General features: G+C 40.9%; 1 pseudogene across 1 annotated transcript; it reads left to right on the forward strand.

Moving 5' to 3' along the window:
• Window positions 1-1,832: 1,832 nt before the first annotated feature.
• Window positions 1,833-22,119, forward strand: LOC138843820 (cytoskeleton-associated protein 2-like; annotated as a pseudogene). Its single transcript, XR_016212631.1, has 10 exons — window positions 1,833-2,044; window positions 2,923-3,006; window positions 4,342-4,420; window positions 4,531-5,396; window positions 6,172-6,374; window positions 9,238-9,408; window positions 14,914-14,991; window positions 20,439-20,699; window positions 21,500-21,573; window positions 21,704-22,119. The product of XR_016212631.1 is annotated as a cytoskeleton-associated protein 2-like (transcript).
• Window positions 22,120-22,727: the final 608 nt, after the last annotated feature.

Raw genomic sequence — 22,727 nt, forward strand, 5'->3', positions numbered from 1 at the left:
TGCTGGATCACCAGGGTCTCGTTAAGCTCCAGGAGGCCGCTGGTCCACACGAAGCGGTCCATGGCCGACGGCCTGTAGTTTCATGGTCAGCTGTGTTGGTGGAGACATTTCCGAGAAGGAATTCTTCTCTTTGGATCTTTTCGAAAAGGGTCTACCTTCTCTGACAATTCTGGGATAATGATATAAAAAAGAGTTTAAAAATATATCATTCTTGGAGAGGATAAGTCTGGATATTAGGAGAAAATTGCCGTGCTGGAAAATCTATCTGTTTTTCAAATTTTCCTGCTCACTCTCAGCCAATTGAGACCTCCACTGCTTTCTCTGAATCACTTCCTTTTAATATGCCCACTGAAAATCACTGGGGGGAAATTCACATGATATCAAGTTAACGTTTAGAGTGAACCACACATCTATCTAGTTCCAAAGCATTCCCATCACTCCGAAGGAAAATCCCTTACCCATTAAGCAAGCAGCCTCTCCCCAACCCCATCATCCACCAATCCATGGACTTCTGCGGATTTATCTATGCTGGGTATGTCATACAAATTGAATGACATCACACACAACCTTCTGTGTCTGGCTTCTTTCACTTAGCAAGCTTTAGAGGTTCTTGAGTTTTTGTTAGCTGTCCTAATTGTTAAACTGGTCTCTGTCACTTAATGGGAACCCATGTTTACTCAAGCTGTCTGATGAAACTTTAGTATAGAACAACAACATTGACAGCAGTACATAAAGAGCAGTGATGTCTTAAGAATGGTGAGAGTACGACTTGACTGTTGTTTCTGCCAGAGTTGACCTTAAATGTAAGCAGCCGTACTGAAAATGGGACATTAAGAAAAAAAAAAACCTACAGAAAATCCCACACCCGTTTTGCTACTAGCTGCCATAAGAGGTCTGAAGAAAAGAGTGGACAACAGTGGGGAAAACTTACCTTAGTGGAGGGCCGGCTTTGGAGGTTCTCACAGCTGGGCAGGGGCGCTGTGGGGAAGTCACACCCTCGCACCCCTGATCCCACGCTGAGACCCGGCTGAAACAGAACACAGCCCCAGTCCAGTCTTAGTGCAGAGACCAGGCAAGAGGAAGCAAAGTCGTGAACTCAGAGCGTAGAACCGGAAAGGCAGTCTGGACTCTCCCTAACTCTCCCACACTAAAACCTTCCGGCTGGGAATCGTTACGTTTTCTCTGGTGGAGAGGTGTTTGGGTGGCTTTTGTGAAGGTGCTATTTCTAGGTGAGGACTGAGCGTTATGGCAGCACACTTCAACAGCAAGTGTCTACAGTAAATGCTTTTAATCTTCACAGGCGGAGTATACACAACCTGCAGAAGGGAGCGCCTCTTTCCTCGTTCTCTCTCTCTCTCTCTCTCTCGCAGCTGATAATTGTGTAGTATGCAGGCATAGAAAACAGACTCCAGTTCCCGTCTGCGAGCTCAGCAAACGTGGAAACATAATTTCCGAGCTTGTCATCTGCGAAGCAGAGATGAGGCTCGAAATGGGGTCACGTTGGCGAGAGGAAAATACTCGTGCTCTCGGTACGTAGCCTGCTGGTTCCGTTGTCCTACAACAGGCGCAGCCAGAGCACACTTTTTTGTCTCGTCTGCCTTCCTCAAAGGACCGTGACCATCCGGGGACTCGTCCTATCTGCAACCTCGAGGCGCTGCTAGGTGAGGATTCAGCGGACCGACTCCTCCTACGCTGCACAGTCGGGACGAAGAGCGTTGTTTGACTTTGAAACGCACAGGCTCAGCGGGCACGGACCCGGGTGGACGCCCGGGCACGCTCCCGGCACCCGCAGCGCAGGCCCCGCCTCTCTGCGCCTATTGGCCCATTCAATTCACGCCGGCACCAATGGGCGGAGGCGGCGCCCGCGCTGTCAAAGGCTAGCGCAGGGGCCGCGGCGCGCAGTGTCCGGCGGCCGCGGCCTGAGGGAGTCTGAGCCGCTCCGAGCAGACGCGCATCCTCCGAGCACGGGCTGCTATGAGCACGCCGGCAGTTCCCCGGGACCTGCAGCTGCCCCCGAGTCAGAGGGCCCAGTCCGCGTTCAGAGGTGAGGCTGGCCGAGATGGCGGGAGCGGCGCCAGCCGGCCGGAGGGGCGCGGGCGGGCGTGGGGGCCGGCGGTCAGGGCCACCGGGCCTCCCGCCGACGGTGTGAGCACTCGAACCGGTGGCTGTTGGCTCTGTGGCGATAGTGTGCGGGTTGAGAGCCTTTTGTGCGGTGGCTGCCGGCTGCGGACCGGTAGACACGAGGAATCCGTTTAGTGACGGAGCGAGTGCGCATGCGTGGGTGGCGTTGGGGGTCCCGGGCCGCGGGTGGTGGGGCCGCTGCCGGAGCGGGGCGGGGCAGGGCAGCGCGGGTGCACAGTCCGCCTGCGCCTGCGCCTGCGCCTGCGCCGAGCCCTCCCCGAGCCCTCCCCGAGCCCTCCCCGAGCCCTCCCCGAGCCCTCCCCGAGCCGGGTCGTGAGTGCCTCTGGCGTGGTGGGCTTGCCTGCTCTGATGTTTGGATTCACTTCCTCGCTTCCTTATTCTGGGAACCCTGGGGTTAAGTGGGTCTCAACAAATACGACTACTGTTATTTCTTTGTTCTACAGATGAGGAAACAGTAATTCTCAGCTGAACCAGTTCTGGCGAGTTAGAACTTGGGAGTCCAGTGTCTCGCCTAGTCTACCGCTCGGTTCCCTGAGGCATGGCTTTCAGCAGCGTAGACAGTGGAGAACATGATTCTCCTGCACAGTGCTTGTGGGGCCTTTCATGATCACATTCGCTTATTAATGGAATTATTTCCCAAAGGCAGTGCTGAATTGGGCGCTTTTCTGGAAATGGAAAATGTGATCTCAAGTACAGCAGTTTTCGAAATAAAATCTCCACTTAGCAATATTTGCTGTTTTAATTAATGTTGACTTATAGATCCTATATTTTATTATTTAGAACAAAGAAGACAGAAATTCAAGGAACATCTGTTAAGAAGAAAAACATTTTTTCATACAAACAGGAAAATCAGACATTATCCAGGTGAGGTCAAATTTATTCCAATTTATTTTTACATTCTTTTTTTGGTACAAAGTTTTCAAATCTGGTGCTATTTTGCACTTTCAGCACATCTCAGTGTAGACTAGCCACATTTCAAGTACCTCAGGACCTACATGTGGCTCGTGGTACATTATTGGATGGTGTACCATTAGATTGTTGAGTTATTCTATCTAAATTGATTCACATTCTTAAGCAGAAACAAAGGTGTGTGTAGGTGGCGGGGCAGGGGTTTCCAAAATGCAGAGATTTGAAGATTGTTTTAATCTCAATTCAACTAGAAAACTCCTGATATTATCTTATTTACATTTTTAGAATTTTACATGGTTACAGCAAAAACAAAGCTTATGAAAGTATATGGAAGTAGAAAGACAAAAGGTTCCCTCATTTTCTACAGTTAGCTCATAATAGCATCATTCCAGGTTTTTTGCCTGATAAGAAGCTGGGCTGTAATCTATTATTACTAAATAATAATTTAGTAATATTATTACTAAAGCCATTATTACCAAAGCCACCATTCAAAATGTGTGCTCCTGGCTTTGTCAATGCTTTGCCACTTCTCTAAGCCGATTGAACAAAGATGTGAAAGGTGGCATAACCATAGTTATTAATTATTGCAGATATCAAATCGTGTGGATTCTAAATGTACAATTTTTTCATGTTTTAACGTAATCTGTAGACTTTAGATCTGTTTTAGAGTCAATTACAGGTCTGATGTTTTTCTCCTCTTGTTTCATGTTGGATAAAATCATTAGAATCACCTAAAAGATTGTCACAGCCTGTGCTGGTCAGTCTATAATTGTAAAAGGCAGATTAGGTTAGTTAGAGAAAACATTGCTTTGGATAAATGGCCTAAACACAATGCCAACTAAAAACTACAATTTTTAATGTATCCTGGTTTGTGTGTGGTAAATTCTGGATTTCCTTTGGGAAGAATATTTAAAAAAAGATTTTCCTCAATTTAATAAATCTGTTAGTAAGTGCTAAAACTAACCTAAGGAGGTGTTGCTTGATAAAGGTTTTTTTTCTGAAGACTTGTTTGGACACTAGATAAAAATGATTTGGAATAAGATTGTTATGTGTTTACATACTCTATGGTAGGGAAGATGTTAAGACTTTTAGGAAAATTCCTCAATTGTCTTGTTTGCTACTGCACTGTAATAAAACTTTTTCTTAGGAGAAATAAATCTCATCTCAGTTCTTGCCTCAACTTAAAATATAAAATTGTAAAATTGGTTAATTACTAATATCCCCCCAATCCTTCTTCCCAAAAGGAAACCTCCCTGATACAGAACTGATTTCTCTCTTTTTTTTTTTAAGTTGTGGAGACAAGACAGTGATGATGTATGAGGACCAGGTCCAAAAAGGAACAAAAGCTCTGAATCTTAAAACAAAAATGGTAAGAGATGAACATAGAACTCATAAATATCTTTGTTTTTTCCCCTTCAGAAACTCTTTCTGAAAGAAATGAGTCCTAAACTACCGTTTTGTCTTAAATAACTCTTTTAGGCTGATAAAGAAAATCTCAATAGACCTACAGGGGACAAAAATACAATGGTGGACAAAAATTGTGTTCCTTTAAAACTGTCTAATGAATTAAACAACTCAACCACAGCAATTGATGCAAAGAATTTTGGTGATGATAATCAAGCTATGCAGTTGTTATCAATTAAAGATGATCCCCAAAGTCAACATATGACATTAAGCCAAGCATTTCACCTTAAAAACAACAATAAAAAGAAACCAGTGACTGCAGAAAAGCCAAAGCAAGATGCTAACATGCCCAAAAAACCTGTGCTTGGAGCTTACCGTGGTCAAATTGTACAATCTAAGATTAATTCTTTCAGAAAACCTCTACAAGTCAAAGATGCAAGTTTGACAACAACAACGAAACTTGCAACTATTGTCTCTAAAGCCACAAAGCCTCAGCCTATAAACACTAGCAGTGAAACAGTGAAAAGTGAGCAACCCTCAAATATGACAGCTGCCACTAAATCTGTGAGCGCTACATCTCAGAATACACAACTTGTGAGACCTCCTATTAGAAGTCACCATGATAATACCCAAAACACGGGGAAGCAAAGCATCAGTAGAACCTTGGCCAACGTTACCATCCGGAAAGGGCCTCGGGAAAAGAGTTATTACAATCAAAACCAGCTTTATCTAGTGTCAAAACTGCTTCTTCTCAGGACATAAAAAGAAACAAGGCACTGTCCAGAGGCATAGCATCTGAAATGGTAGCCAAGCCTACTTCATTTCTAATGCCAAATTGGTAGAAAAGTCAAAACCCGTTGACCAGCAAAGACCTACTATAGCAACGGCAACTGTTAGTAGTCGGTCAGGTCAACCCAAAGAAACTGCAGAACAGAAAGTAAGTAGTTGTAATTTTCTTTATTTTATTACTTTAATTTTCAGTAGTATATCACTTTTGGATTTGGCTTATAATTTCATTGACTATACCAGAATTTTTCATGTGTCCTGTCATGTGCATGATGTCATATGTCATGGGACAATATGATCCGATAGAGATTGTGTTTAAGTATGTTTTATTAGTTTGCATTCTGTAACCTAAGTGCAAAATAATTGGGAACCACTTTATAACCTCTCCATTTAAAAATGAACTTGGGATCTTTGAGCATACACTTGATCTTGATGTGTTCAGTTTTTTGTTTTTTTGTTTTTTGGTTTTTTGGCAGGCAGAGTTAGACAGTGAGAGAGAGACAGAGAGAAAGGTCTTCCAATGGTTCACCCCCTAAATGGTCGCTATGGCTGGCGCGCTGCACTGATCCGAAGCCAGGAGCCAGGTGCTTCCTCCTGGTCTCCCATGGGGTGCAGGGCCCAAGCACCTGGGCCATCCTCCACTGCCTTCCCAGGCCACAGCAGAGAGCTGGACTGGAAGAGGAGCAACTGGGACAAAATCCGGCGCCCCAACTGGGACTAGAACTGGGGGTGCCAGCCCCGCAGGCGGAAGATTATCCTAGTGAGCCACGAAGGCGGCCAATGTGTTCGATATTTTTAAACTGTGAACTAGGTGTGTGTCACTAGTGTAGAACCACTTAAAGACCTGAAATACTTTGAAACTTGCTCCATTTGGCAGAATTCTATCATAAATATCAAAGTAATACTTACCTGCTGCTTCTAACTGTAGAGCTCGTCTGAGTGAGTGGAAAGCTGGCAAAGGAAGAGTATTGAAAAGACCTTCTAACCCAGTAGTTCAACAACCTGAGCCTGAGGGACAAGCTGGAAAACCGGTTGGGTCCTTCTGGACTACCATGGCAGAAGAAGATGAGCAAAGACTATTTACTGAAAAAGTAAACAAGGCAATTTCTGAATGCCTGAACCTGATTACTGAGGTAATGTTTATTTTATACAACATTTGTAAAGCATTTTAAAGTTTGAAGATTACTTATTAATTAGATTGTCAGTCTTTTTAACCAAGTAATGTCAGTGAGTTGCTGTTGATTTAATGTCAGATTGTTTGCACAGTTAATTAACTAATTGTAAGATATACTGCCTTGTTCATTAATTGTGAGATTGTTAGTCTTTCATTGACTGAGTTTTCCACTGAGTTTACATAAATAGGACAAAGGGATAATTGGGTTTTTATTTGAGTTCCAGTTTTGTAAGATGTTAGTATCCAGTGGACGGGGTAGATATTTACTTTCACTTCTGATATTTCTGTTTCTTATCTTTATTCAACATACTTAAAATTTTTTTACACTCATAATGTATTTTACCGAAAGCTAGCAACACGAGTACTATTAACAGTAATCATTGGGGCCTGCGCTGTGGCATAGTGGGTAAAGCCGCCGCTTGCAGTGCCGGCATCCCATATGGGTGCTGGTTCTAATCCCGGCTGCCCTACTTGCAATCCAGCTCTCTACTATGGCCTGGGGAAGCAGTACAAAATGGCCCAAGTCCTTGGGCCCCTGTACTCGCATGGGAGACCTGGAGGAGGCTCCTGGCTCCTGACTTCGGATCGGTGCAGCTCCGGCCTTTGCTGCCATCTGGAACCAGTGGATGAAATACCTCTCTCTCTGCCTCTGCTTCTCTGTAACTCTGACTTTCAAGTAAAGAAATAAAATCTTTAAAAATAATGATAATAATAATTATGTGAACCATTATCACAGATTAAATTCAGATAATGAAAATAATTCTCTAACAAAATCCCATTCATCTCTAAACCAATATCATCCTGGTCTTGAATTTATTGTAAAAATTTACTATTTGAACCAAAATCTTCTGGAGTGATAATAATCAGCCCCAGAATATTTTCTTTATTTATTGGCTACTGTTTAATCTTGTTTTTGTGAACCGTTAGTGTCTAAGATCTGAAACAAGACTGAATGTAGGGTATGATTTTAAAACTTACTCTAGATGAACTTTTTTTTTTTTCAAAGATTTATTTATTTGAAAGTTGTATTTACACAGAGGAGGAGAGACAGAGAGAGAGAAAGGTCTTCTGTCCGCTTGGTTCACTCCCCAGATGGCCACAACACTCAGAGCTACACTGATTTTGAAGCCAAGAGCCAGGAGCTTCTTCTAGGTCTCCCACATGGTTGCAGGGCCCAGGGACTCGGGCCATCTTCTGCTGCTTTCCCAGACCATAGCAGAGAGCTGGATCGGAAGTGGAGCAGCCGGGACTCAAACTGGTGCTCCATATGGGATGCCGGCACTACAGGCAGCGGCTTTACTCACTACGCCACAGCGCTGGCCCCATAGATGGACATCTTTAAACCTTTTGAGGACCCATGAAAATTATATTCAGAAAAACGCTGGTCCTATTATTACTTTGCTGCAGTAAGGTTTTTTGTTTTGATACTATGGAATTTTTCTGCCCTGCTGTTTAACTAAATATAACTCTTACATAAACCACTACAAATTCATTTTGGCCATAATATCAAAACCCAACAAAGACAAATATGGAGGGACCAGTGCTGTGGCATGTCAGGTAAACCTGCCGCCTATAGCACCAGCATCCCATGTGGGTGCTGGTTCGAGTCCCGGCTGCTTTACTTCTGTTCCAGCTCCTTTCTAATGCACGTGGGAGAGCAGTGAAGGATGGCCCAAGTGTTTGGGCCCCTGCACCCATGTGGGAGACCTGGATGAAGTTCCTGGCTCCTGGCTTCAGCCTGGCCCAACCCCAGCTATTGTGGCCTTTTGGAAAGTGAACCAATGGATGGAAGATCTCTTTTCTCTACCTCTGCCTCTCCTTCTTTGTAACTCTGCCTTTCAAATAAATAAATAAATCTTAAAAAAAAAAAAAAAAAAAGACAACAAATATGGAAAAAAATCCTCAGGCTGTTCTCAAACATTTGATAGATGCAAAAATTCTAAGTAAGGGGGCTAGCATTGTGGCACAGCAGGTTAAGCTGCCACCTGTGACACTGGTGTTAACCCTGATGGAACTATAGGCTCCTGGCTTCAGCCTGGTCCAACCGCAGTGCTTGCATCCAAGTGGGGAGTGAACCAGCAGATGGAAGGTCTCTTGCTGTCTCTTCTTCTCTCTCTATTACTCTACCTTTTAAATAAATAAAATCTTTCAAAAGAAAATTCTAAGTAAGGTATTAACATGGAACCACACTATAGACAAGAGGATAAACATCAAGACCAAAATTCATACATAACTTTTTCATAATATGCATTTTATTTTTTTTAATATTTATTTATTTATTTGAAAGTCAGAGTTACACAGAGATAGAGGAGAGGCAGAGAGAAAGAGAGAGAGAGAGAGAGAGAGAGAGAGAGAGAGAGGTCTTCCATCCAATGGTTCACTCCCCAATTGGCCGCAATGACTGGAACTACGCCAAGCCGAAGCCAGAAGCCAGGAGCTTCTTCATGGTTTCCAAGGTGGGTACAGGAGCCCAAGGACTTGGGCTATCTTCTACTCCTTTCCCAGACCATAGCAGAGAGCTGGATCGGAAGTGGAGCAGCCGGCACTTGAACTGGCGCCCATATGGGATGCCGGCGCTTCAGGCCAGGGTGTTAACGCACTGTACCACAGCGCCAGCCCCACATAATATATATTTTCTATTAACGTTTTGAAGACTGCTTATTTATGTCTCAACTAATATTTCATTTCTTTTGCCTTATACTCATTGCTGATGCTATGCTTCTTGAAGTTAGGATGATTTTTATTTTAATAAGCTGAATTATTATTTATTCATAGTTTGTAGGGTAAAAAAAAATCACACATGTTATTTCTTGCTGTTTTAGGGATGCCCAAAAGAAGAAATACTAATCACACTAAATGACCTGATTAAAAATATTCCAGATGCCACAAAACTTGTTAAATATTGGATTTGCCTTGCATGTATTGAACCAATCACAAGTCCTATTGAAAATATTATTGCAATCTATGAGAAGGCCATTCTGGCAGGGGCTCAGGTGAGTTAAAATTTATTTATATATATTATTACAGTGAAAAAGATACAGAATTATTTTGGGGACACAAGATAATGTAACTTAATAAAACTGGTTTATGTATAAATAGTATAATAGTAAAGAATGTTCAGACACTAAAGGATTGCATTATAGAAGCTATTTCGAGCCGGCGCCGTGGTTCACTAGGGTAATCCTCCGCCTTGCGCCGCCGGCACACCGGGTTCTAGTCCCGGTCGGGGCGCCGGATTCTGTCCCGGTTGCCCCTCTTCCAGGCCAGCTCTCTGCTGTGGCCAGGGAGTGCAGTAGAGGATGGCCCAAGTCCTTGGGCCCTGCACCCCATGGGAGACCAGGATAAGTACCTGGCTCCTGCCATCGGATCAGCGTGGTGCGCCGGCCACGGCGGCCATTGGAGGGTGAACCAACGGCAAAAGGAAGACCTTTCTCTCTGTCTCTCCCTCTCACTGTCCACTCTGCTTGTCAAAAAAAAAAAAAGAAAAGAAAAGAAGAAGCTATTTCGAAGCCTTCTAAAATTTTTTGTCATGTACTAGGGATAATCAGACCTTAGTTCAAGGGTGGGGAATTTTTTTTTTCCTGTGAGCAGCCGTTTGAATAATTAAAACATCATTCACAGGCCATACAAAATTATGATTAGCATGCTATAGATGTATTGAATTTCAAGTCCTGCCTGTGTTTGCCTTGGCAGGACCAGGCCAAATGACTGCACGATAGGCATTCCCCACCGCTGCCTTAGTGTATGCATACTTTCAGACAGGCTCAAATGTGAATTTAATGAAACTTTTTGTGAGAAATGTTTTAGCATAACATGTCATTGTGTACATTTGCTATTTGGGATATTTACTGTGAAACTGATTTTTAACATTAAAATTTTCTTAATTAAATATAAAGCAAATATAACTAAATCAACTTTTAAAATATAATCAAGCTCGGCCGGCGCCATGGCTCAACAGGCTAATCCTCAGCCTTGTGGCGCCGGCACACCGGGTTCTACTCCCGGTCGAGGTGCCAGATTCTGTCCCGGTTGCCCCTCTTCCAGGCCAGCTCTCTGCTGTGGCCCGGGAGTGCAGTGGAGGATGGCCCAGGTGCTTGGGCCCTGCACCCCATGGGAGACCAGGAGAAGCACCTGGCTCCTGCCTTCGGATCAGCGTGGTGCACCGGCCGCAGTGAGCCGGCTGTGGCGGCCATTGGAGGGTGAACCAACGGCAAAGGAAGGCCTTTCTCTCTGTCTCTCTCTCACTGTCCACTCTGCCTGTCAAAAAAAAAAAAAAATATATATATATATATATAAAATCAAGCTCTGATGGCTTTGTGAAAGAACTCTGCCTCTAGGAGTATATCTGAATGTACTTATGTTTATGCTCCACATGAAATCGTCCTGCTCACGTATAGAAAATGACCAACTAGTTTCTCTAACAGTATTACCACCATATTTCTCACCTTTTCTAAACTATTGATACAAGAAACCCTGTGTAAAGAGTGAATCATTTCTCAAGAGTTTTTCTTTGGTTGAAGATTTTTTGTTTTTATAGCTGAATGTACAGACATAATTGCTTTTCACCAAGTTTCTAAAAATATATTTTTGAGACTGTTTACATAACTAATTTTAAAAAATTCATCTTTTTGGCCTTTCTTTAAGAAAGGTTGATTCTCAGCAAAATATAAAAATAGCAACAAACCCCAAATTAGACTGTAGGATATGTATTAATAAATAGTTATGGACACTCCTGTATATAAAAAGGCCAGTACACATAGAAAATTTTGGCTTAGATTATGCATTTTTCATCTAGGGCATAATGATGTTTTTGAATGTAAAAATGCTAGGCAATATGAAGAGATAAAATGGCCTGAATACTTCTTTTGGTCACTAAAATGTAAAGCAGTATATGAATGTCTGTGAAAGCCCATATTAGAGAGTAAGAATGTGAAAGAATACATAAAATGTAATAGAATTTTTCCTTAATTAGATAATTGTTTCACAGATATTTTGTGGTATAAAAAATAAAATATATATATATATATGAATTGAATATCATGATGTCAATGATGTGATATTGATGTTTGATTATTGATTGTTGATTACTAATTATGGATTGTTAGTTATTGCTATTAGTATGATTATGATTGTGTGTTAAGCTTGTGTTGTCATAGTAGGTATAGTGGTCAAATTAGAACGTAGATCATTAAGCTATAGACTGCTAAGTATAAAGTTATAGACTGTCATGACTAACAGAATTCTGCAATCCAAAAAAAAAGAAGTTTGGACCTTTTACAATATATCAGCAATGGGCAGTGAGGGCATAATAAAAAAAAAAAAAAGATGAACTCATGGAGATGTCTAAAGAATAGAAGATAGGTTTATCTTCCATTTTGCTGAAATTGTGGAAACGTGGTATAGATTCCCAACAAAGGAATCACTATAACTCAAGAACTGTCCTTCCTAGTAAATAAAGGTGCAGCGGCGTGGACCTTAGAGGCCACTGGAATGACTCAGGATTGCTCCCTCTTGAGCCTCACAATGCCTCTCACTCAGGAGAGACATCGAGAGCCAAGGGGGTGGACTGTGGAGAATCCCACAGGAGTCTCAAAAAGAGTCACGGATCACCGCTTACCTGGAAAGGAGATGAACTGTGGAAACTCCACAGTAAAACATTGAGTTAAAAAGTTACCACTAGCCACAAAATAAAAGTAAAGTGGAGTTATAAGTCATAAGCTGAGGCAATACCTAACGGCTGTTAGGGAGACACTCCCAATCATACCAAGCAGATGTCTCTGGTCAGTTAGATAACAGTGCACAATCAGTTCCAACATAAGTAAGGCGGGGACAGAATTGACTGGACTGTTCAACTGTAAGCAAGGAGGAAACAGCATTGCGCTACAGACAATAACTAACAATCCATAATCAGTTCCAACATAAGTAAGGCGGGGACAGTATTGACTGGACTGTTCAACTGTAAGCAAGGAGGAAACAGCATTGATTGGACAACAAGTCAGAGGATGGCAAGCTGGAGGACTGCCAGAAAATGAGGATAAAAAGGGGAGCCCTTGCACTTCTCTCCATCCTCTTGGGGATCATGGCCCAATGTGTGTGAACCTCTGGATCTCCACACATCTGGAGCTGAAGAGGCAGCCCACTACTCTGCACGGAGCAGGTAGTGGCGCAAGCCGACCTGCGACCTGCAGAGCTGTCCCTGAGCTATAACCCCACTGTCTCTGTGTTAGTGTGTGTGTGTGCGCGTGCGCACGCACGTGGCCCCAGTGCATGTGAACCTCTGGATCTCCTTGCACTTGGAGCTGAAGAGCCAGCTCGCTAACCCCCTTCCTAAGCGACACAAGGTGACTAGGAGATCAAAACTCCAGCTGAGATGCCGCCTCACCGCCTTGCTGGATTCCTTATCAGCCTGATGCCGGAGTTGACCACAGAGCCAGACCAGGCCTCTCAACAGGGGACCTCTCCAACTTCTCGCCTGGTCATCCGCCTGGGAACTTTGAGCCTACTGCCCAGAGTGACAGTCTTCCCACGACTTCCTGCCTGTAAGTGATTGATCCGAGATCCGTCTCTGCCGAGACATGGAGCTCTGGACCTTGAACACTGACACTCTTCTTCGTGACAGTGATATAAGCCTTGAAAACACAGCTTTTACAAATAATGTTAGTCATGTGTAATATAATATAACTATGCTTTGACCCTATGTTTTGACCCCATGCAAGGTATCTGCAAATAATGCTGGAGACCTTGATGTACATATACTATTATAATTGGATAGCCCTCAAAATTACTTTAACACTGTATACTGTATCTGTGTATACTGTGATCTGTGGATTAATGAATAAGTTCAAGTAGTATTATTGATATTAATGGTATAGATTCCAGTAGACCTCTAGTCATTAAGGAAATAGTGTTACCCTGATAGTTAAGTATTATAGTAAGTAAGTTAAGTAGAAGATAAGTAGTTATGTTAAGCTAAGTAGTTAAGCTAAGTAGTTACGTTAAGCTAAGTAGCTGAGTTAAGTAGTTAAGTCATGATTAAGTAGTGGTGTTAAGTTTATTGATAAGTGTATTAAATAGTATAGATTGATAAGTATATTGATACTGATAAGTGTATTGACTTCACTGAGCATGCTGATGAGCAGTGTGATAAAAAACCCCTGGTGTGTAAGCAATAAAATCTCATTGGAAAGACAGTCTTGTGTCCTGGTGTTCCTTTCTTCCCCATGACTGACAAGTCGTATGTCGCACTTGCTACTGTCAAGCTGCATGACAGCAGGCGCTTGCAACACACCGGAATCAAAAATCAAATATTGGATAGATATTCTCTTATTGATTATTACATTATTGAAGGATAATTGTATTTGACAGAATCCTAATTGAAAGGGAGTATTAGATCCCTGCCACAGTAAACCAGGATGGAAGTTTCTTTTAAGGCCGCTTAAAGCAGTGTAGTTAGGGTGTAAAACTAGAGCCACTGCTGTGTGTACAATGCAGTAATGTAAACAGAAAGATGTGATACCAGAGCAGAGTTGGAAAACAGGAATTAGAATTGGTCAAAAATTTGAAAGCAGATGGGAATTCAGGAGCACTTGGTAATCCAGGACTGCTCACTTATCTTGAATGTATTATGTTAGCAGGCATGATATCTCAAAGGAACATGGTAAGTACTATGATACATGCAAATAGTGCACATTTAATAAAGTTTTGAATAAATGAAATATATTGGGCTGATCAACCTTAAGCTATTCAGAGATGCATTTAATAACATGTGAAGCAAAATATAATACTGAACTTAAATATAGGAGAAAAGGAGCTATTAAATTTAATTCTCAGCCCTTTCATATATACTGATACTGTTAATTTACCATCTTCATTAATTTTGTTTATATCAGGAAAACAGCAATAGTTATCAAAGGCTTCAGAAAAATAGGGAAAATTTTAAATTGATGAAATTCTATCCTCTAAGTTCATTGTTACCTATAATTTGGAAAAAATGGTCATTTTTAAATCTTAGTAACTACTAAGTGTTTTGAGAAGCTTGACTAAAGAACCATTATCTCGGGGCTGGCATTGTTGCACAGCAGGTTAAACTGCCCTCTGCAATGCTGCCATCCCATTCAGAGTGCTGGTTCAGTCCTGGCTGCCCTGCTTCCAATCCAGCTCTCTGCTGATGTGTCTGGAAAGGTAGGATGGTCTGAGTACTTGGGCTCCTGCCATCCATGTGGGAGATCTGAAGGGAGTTCTGGGCTCCTGGCTTTGACCATTGTGGCCATTTAGGGAGTGAAACGGCAGATGGAAGCTCTCTTCATCTCTCACTCTGCCTTTGAAATAAAGAAATAAATCTTATAAATAAACTAATCTTATAAATAAAGCAAATACTGTCATATTTTAAAAGTGAAATTTTGATCACTGGCCTTACCATTTTCAACTTGAATCATCTAGTTAATGTCTGAGAATATAAAACTAATATGGATTTCCTTTCTTTATTTAAAAAAATTAAGCCTATTGAAGAGATGTGACATACAATTGTAGAATAAAAGATATTCTAACAATGAAGAGTCTAGAAAAGGTTATTTTTGGTAAGTTTTGTTTCATTTCCTTCAAGCAAATTGTGATTTTGTTAAATTTCTTTGCAGAATTCATTTTTCCTTTTATTTTTTAACTTTTTAAAATATGTAAGCTGTTTCTGTTGACCTACCTCTCAGATAAAGTGGATTTAAGTATTGTAAGGAATTTTTAATTAGGAGTTCTGGTTCAAAATCCAAATTGTCATTGATTATCTATGGAAGTTACTTTACCTCTTTAGGCCTTAATTTTCTACAAATACCAGATAGTTTGAGGTAGGCATTTGGAGCCACAGTTAAGATGCCACTTGGGATGTGTATATCCCACATCAGAGTGTTGTGATTTGAGTCACAGCCCCTCTTCTGATTCCAACTTCCTGTAATGCAGCACCCTAGGAGGCAGCAGGTGGTGGCCCAAGTACTTAAGTCCCTGACACCCACATGGGAGGCCTGGATTGGGTTCCAGGCTCCTGGCTTTGGACTGACCCAGCCTAGGCTGTTGTGGGCATTTGGAAAGTGAACTGGCAAATGGAAAATATCTCTCTGTCTCAGCCTTTCAAATAAAAATTTCAAAAATATTTTTTAAATGAGGCATTTTAATTGGGTGATCTCTAAAGACTTCACCTATTAAATTCTATCATCTATTTTGTGCTCTAGAAAACCTCATTCAAGAATTCCTTGTTTGGATATAATAGGTAGAGGTATGAAAGAGATTCATTAGCTGTCAGACATAGAATATAAACATTTTTTAGATTCAAGTATAGGTTTTGCCAACCTTAGGCACTATAAGATGGTGATTGTTGAGGATACTGAATGAAATAATGTATATAAAGCAAGTATCATAGTGTATGACAAATAGTAAGTTTACTAAACTTCAGCCATTAACATTCATTAACTTAAATGTAAGCTAATTTGTTTTCTTGTTTAGAAACATTGTTTCCAGTTTTATTTTTGGTTTTCGGGTTTTATTTTTGCTATATGTCACCTAATCAGCAAATATTTCAGTTCATACTATTTATTGCCTCCCTGTCTCTGTTTGTTTTCTTTTGATTTATGTTAAAATTGTTTAAACCTTTTTTTTAAAGATTGACTTCTTTATTTGAAAGGCAGAGTTACAGAGAGGCAAAGTCAGAGCAAGATAGGCCTTCCATCTGCTGGTCCCCTCCCCAGATGGCTAGAGCTGGGCTGATCAGAAGCCAGGAGCCTGAGGCTTTCTCCAGGTCTCCCACATGGGTGCAGGGACCCAAGGACCCAGGCCATCCTCTGCTGCTTTCCCAGGCACATTAGCCGGGAGCTGAATCGAAAGTGGAACAGCCAAGCCTTGAACTGGCACTCATATGGGATGCCAGCACTGCAGGCGGCAGCTTTACCACAGTGCTGGCCCTGATTTTAAACTTTTTAAGGTTTCTGATGTATGCTGCCAGATTGCTTTCCAGAGCAGATACAGTACCATTATTTTTAGTACACAAAATGAATTTAAAATGTAGAACTCTAGATTCAGGATTAAAATTTAAATAATAACAAAGGTCATGCTTAATTAGAAATTGTAAGTATTTGGTTATGTGAAATACCAAAAAAAAAAAAAAAAACCCACAACTGCTTGGTGGAGTTAATATGTTAATGCCATATAAACCTAATAATATGTTCTAGGAGACCATTCTGTTGGCAGTATGCTTAATTCAGTGGGGAATATTACATATTAAGGCAACTGTTAATAGACCCCATAGGATGTATGACCTGATCTTACTAGGAATATTTAATAGCTTAAGAAGAATAGGAAAAGAGGAAACTCTGGAAAGACTAATTAGTATATACAAAAGGAAGAGAAAGGTTTAACCCAATTGTGTCTTACTTGCTAAAACAGCAAAGTGGAAGTAAAAGCCGTATAAAGAGTTTTCCTCATAGTTCTCACTAGCTCCAAAGGTAATGTGAAAAGCTAAAACCAGTACTTAAATCTGATTCAGTTACTCTTATTTTTCCTTAATAGAATAAAACTGGTGTTCTCTAGCAGGAGAATGTTTGTCTTTGGATGGGAAAAAAAGAGCTATCTATAAACTCTTGGCTTTCTGAAATATATCACTATAAGATCTGAATATAAGATCCATTTTGCAAATCAAAATTATTTATAAACAGCAGAGAACATAAGTGGGGGATATAAAACAAGTAATAATTGAGACAAAGGTTGGGCATTTGGCACAGTGTAAATTAAAAAAAATAAAATGACAGACCAGCGTTACCACTTGGGGATGTCTGCTCACATTGCTCAAACTCTCAAATCCAAACTTTGAACACAATACTTTTTTAAACTTTTAAAAATAAGTATGTATATTTATTTATTTATTTATTTGAAAGAGCAATTAGAGGGCTAAGAGTGCCAGAGAGAGATCTTCCATCTGCTGTTTCATTCCTCAAATGGCCACAGTGGCGGGCATTGATCCACACTGAAACCAGGAGCCTGGAACACCATCCTAATCTAGATTGCAGGATCCTAAACACTGGAGCAGTCTTCCACTACTTTCCCAGAAACACTAGCAGGAATCTGGATCTGCGGCAGAGCAGCCTGGACTTGACCCAGAGGTCCAATACAGGATGCCAACATCACAGGTGGTGGCTTAACCCAGCAATGCCACTATGTGGCTGCCCCAACACATAATTTTCCCTAAATCTGAACCTTCTTTTGGTTCCTGATCTAAATGAATGGTGCTATCCAGCTGTCCAAAGCAGAATCTTGGGATGCTTGTGACTCCCTTACCCTTCCTATCTCCCTACTCCTGCTTCCCAAGCACAGGGATTAAATATCTTTTTAAAACCCATCTACTTCTCTCCATGCTTCCTCTCATTAGTGTGGTAAGATCTCCTGTAGCTCAGCTGGGCCACAATAGCTGTCTCCTTTGTTTCCTCTCTCTACTCTTGCTCCATCCTAAGCCATTCCCAACGCTGCCAAAGTCCTGTCCTGTCACTCAGTTGCTCGAATTTCTGACTCCAGCATCTTCTCTTGTCACTCTTCCTCTGCCCCAAACCTTCTGTTTCCTTCTTGTGTCTTTTATTGTCTTCATTTCCCAGGAGGGATCATACTATCTTTGCTTCCTGGTCTTTTCATGCAAATCTTCCTTGGGGCCAGCACTGTCGCATCATAGGTTAAGCCACCACTTGCTGCGCTGGCATCCCATATGGGCTCTGGTTTGAGTTCTGACTGCTCCACTTCCAATCCAGCTCCCTGCTAATGGCTTGGAAAAGCAGTGGAACTGCTTGGATCCCTGCACCCATGTGGGAGATCAAGAAGAAGCTCCTGGCTCCTGGCTTCTGATCAGCTCAGCTCTGGCTGTTACAGCCATTTGGAGAGTGAACCAGTGTATGGAGGCCTTTGTCCCTCCCTCTTTGTCTCTAGCTTTTCTTCTCAAATAAATCATAAAAAGAACTTGGGGCATAACAGGTAAAGCCTCTGCCTGCAGTGCTGGCATCGCATATGGGTGCCAGTTCAAGTCTCAGCCACTCCATTTCCCACCTGGGCTCTCTGCTGCGGCCTGGGAAAGCAGTGGAAGATGGCTCAAGTCCTTGAGCCCCTGCACCCAAGTGGAAGACCCAAGAAGCTCCTGGCTCCTGTCTTTGGATGGACCCAGCTCTGGCTGTTGTGGCCATTTGGGGAGCGAACGATGGGAGACCTCTCTCTCTGCCTCTGCCTCTGCCTCTCTATAACTCTGCCTTTCAAATAAATAAATAAATAAATCTATTTTAAAAATCTGCTTTTTCTTTACCTAATTCTCACTTACCCTTTAGACCTTAACTAAACATCACTTTCATGATTAACCTACATTAATACACCTTTTCTTCCTCCTACAATCTAGGTTAAATATACCTGCTTTGTACTCCCTTTTTTTCCCCTATGCAATATTTAGTGTACTTGGTTACTTATTTGTTTGTCTCATATTTTAAACAGTAAGCTTGATGGACAAGAACGGTATAGAATCTTCCTGACCACTGTATCCCTAATACTAATGCAATGCCTGACAAATATTAGATGCTTAAATTATTTGTTGAATTACTGATTCCATGTTCCCTTTTTCTCACCTTGGTCTTTCACTCACTAAAAAAAGTCATAGTCACTTATCAAGAAACATCTCTTAGTAAAACTCTCTAATAATTTTCCTTAAAAAGAAATGCAGAGACCTTTTTAGCTTAATGGATTTATCAGGATGTCTCAAAAGTATTTAAATCTAATGTGTTTTATTTTGAACTCTTTATCTTCTCATACTGCTTCCTTTCTCCAGAAGGGGAAAAAAAAAATCTCTTCTGGCATCAGTGACTCCTAAGAAATTTTTGAAGGAACATGCACACTCATCTATACATAGACATCATTTTATTTGTTCATGAAATCCTGACTCAAAAATATTTCTCAAATGGACCCTTCCTTCCTTTCCTGACCTTTCTATTTACAACAGCTTTGCCTTCTTACCATTATAGATCATTCCTTTTCATTCCATGCCTTTATAGACAATCCTTCACATCAACCAAATATATCTTTCTCTCCAATGAAATTGTTATCAAATTTCTTGCATATAAATTCATTACAGTTGTGCGCCTGCCTACTTGTCAGCTCCTCACCTCCTCCCACACTGCCACTTTTCTCATTACCTTCTAAACACATTAGCTCTTTAATGTTTTTATTTATTTATTTTAAAGATTAATTTTATTTATTTGAAAGGCAGAATTACAGAGAGGCAGAGAGAGAGAGAGAGAGAGAGGTCTTCCATCTGCTGGTTCACTCCCCAGGTGGCTGCAACAGCCAAAGCTGTGCTGATCAGAAGCCAGGAGCTTCGTCCAGGTCTCCCTTGAGGGTGCAGGGGCCCAAGGACTTGGGCCACCCTCCACTCTTTTACCAGGCTGGATTGGAAGTGGAGCAGCTGGGACCTGAACCGGTGCTCATATGGGATGCTACCACTGCAGGTGGCAGCTTTGCCTGCTATACCACAGCGCCAGCCCCTAATGTTATATTAATAGGTGATTTCATTTTATGTGTCATACTAAGATTTCTTTCTTGGTCTTGTCCAGTACTCATTTTTCAAGACTCGGGATAAATGCTATTTGTGAAGCTTACGCTTGCCATCTCTGTGTACCACAAGCAAAATGAGTTGTTCCTTTTTGCAGGTTATAACAATCCTTGGTTCTTTTTTCATTTATAGTGCTTATCTCATTTTACAATTATTTTCATTTTTCAAATGTTTATTTCATTTTACTTACTTGAAAGGTAGAGGCACAGCTGGAATCAGGGGCACAGCCAGGACTCGAACCCAGGCACTCCAGTATGAGATGTGGACATCTTAGCTGCTCGGCTAAATGCTCATTCTGATGACAGTGTTTACTTAGGAGAATTGATGGTTAAGAAATGGCAGTTTGGTTTCATTCTTTTATTTTGAAAATAAGGGCCAACTAAGAATAACTTTAATGTCTTCTGATTTTGTTCCTAAAATTTGGCCAAAAACTTACACTAAAAAGTAAATGTACCAAGGAACAAATCCAAGAAGGCAACACTGAAGATAAAGATCTTAATCTAGAACCAGTAAAACAGGAAATAGAAAATAAACATCATAGAAATGTGGTGTTTCAAGATTGGGAAAGAACAAGATGATAAAAGATTCAACCAATGATGTTAAAATCCCCAATACTGAAACCAGAGCAAGTTGCATAATTAAATATAATGTATCCACTATGGCATACTTGCAAAGGTAAACTTTTAAAATATAATGGCTGAGATTTCTTTTCATGCTTAGGGATAATAAACATGGTATTTCTAAGGTAGCTCCAGATTGGAACTATCATTTATTAATATTGAAAACTTTTGATCAAATTAAATGTAATTGGACCATTTCACCTTTTAAATGTTCTCTTTGCTTTGCTTTTTTCTAAATATTGCCATTTTGGAAAAGAAAACTTCTATGTCATTTTATGGAATCTCTGTATATTGCTAATAATAGTAGGTGTTACATTTTAGGAATTAACCAGTCAAGTATCTACTGTATACAAGTTCTAACAAATGATGGAAGGAGTAAGTTCCTCTCTTCAAGGTTTACAGTATCTGTACCTTTCTACAAGATAAGCAATCACAGGGCTGTAACATATAAGTTATAGAATGATAAATAGCATAGACGTACAAAATAAAAATGTTAACTTTGGGGCCCAGCATAGTGGTATGATGGTTAAAGCTGCTGCCTGTGATGCTGGCATCCCACATGAGTGCCAGTTCATGTTCCTCCTGCTCCACTTCTGATCCTGCCCCCTGCTAATGGCCTGGGAAAAGCAGCAGAAGATGGCCCAAGTGCTTAGATCCCAGGGAGACCCAGAGGAAGCTCCTGGCTGCTGGCTTTGGACTGGTCCAGCCCTGGCTGTTATAGCCAAATGGGGAGTGAACCAGTAGATGGAAGATCTCTTTCCCTCTCTGTCTCTCAATAACTCTGCCTTTCAAATGAATAAATAAATCTCAAAAAATAGTTTTTATAACTCTGGGAATAATTTTGTGTTTTATCAGTGTAAAAAAGAAGATGCAATTTGATGAAACAAATTCTACATATAAAGAGCTGAAGTTTTTTACACCAGTGAGACGTTCCAAATTGCCAATCTGTTCAGTTGCTTACTATTCAGCCTAGAGTCATCTTCAAGGGTCTCTATCACAAATCTTCTGATCATTTCTATCCAACTGGAAGGTTTCTGCATAGTTGAGGCATTTGCCAAGGAGACCATGATATCAGACAGTGTTAATCCAAATTGCCAGATATGTTAAAAGACCATTATCCTTGTGTGTCTTCACTGGAGCAGTTAACAGAGCTGGGAAGTGAAGCTGACGCTTTTGTCTGCCGTCCTAATGTAGCACTCTGCACGATGTTCTCCGAGACCAACACAACAGAAGAGGAATAAAGCTCTGAAGAAGAATGGGGTTTTATTATTCCTGAGTGTTGTGTTTTGTGTGGCTTTGTGTTTCCTTTTGGTCTGGATATGGCTAAGTCCCTAAGTATTCTAAGTATTCCTGACAGTGATCTCCTTTACTAACATTTATCTTGTAACAGGCATTGCCTTTCTATGCAATGAAAACATAATCCTGCCTTGTCAATCTCAACACTTTTCTTTAAAATAAATAGTTTAAAACAGCTAGTTTACTGTGTTCCTTGACTATATACAGGTTTGGTCATGTTAGCTTCTTTACTAAATCTAAGTACAGTAAGATGTATCATCAGAAAATAAAATGTTCTTGATAGAGTTTCTAGTTTTGCATTTTAAAAAGTTGTGATAATTTTCTTTGATGACTGAGTAGAACCAACTCCCTTCAAGTATAAAACGAGGTTTGGCTTGCTTTTCCACCAGATTCCTGTTACCCACACTGTTGTGCCCTGCTGTGTCTCTTGGACAGCTTGTGGTTCTTCACTGTCACTTCATCAGTGATAGCCTGTGTCTCTGGTCTCTTGGCCTCTTTCTTTAAATTATAACTGAGGTCACCAAAAAGGATAAATAGCCTAATCCTAAAAGAGGGTTCCTTGTGTAAGAAAGAAAAGAAGCCACATTTTGTAGATATTTGAAACTTTAAAATGAGTTCTTTTTATAACTTGACTACCTAAAACATTAACTTCCATAGCTTCATTTGATAGTTTATGAACTATTAGAATTGAATTAGGAAAAGGAATATATAATATTTAATAAATGTCAATCTTGTTGAGGTATCACTTCTAAAATAGTTAATATTTATACTTGCTTTCTCCTCTATA

The sequence above is a fragment of the Oryctolagus cuniculus genome, chromosome 9 (genome assembly GCF_051225735.1).
Source record: "Oryctolagus cuniculus isolate XC-2025 breed Fujian yellow rabbit chromosome 9, ASM5122573v1, whole genome shotgun sequence".
Taxonomy (NCBI): Eukaryota; Metazoa; Chordata; class Mammalia; order Lagomorpha; family Leporidae; genus Oryctolagus; species Oryctolagus cuniculus.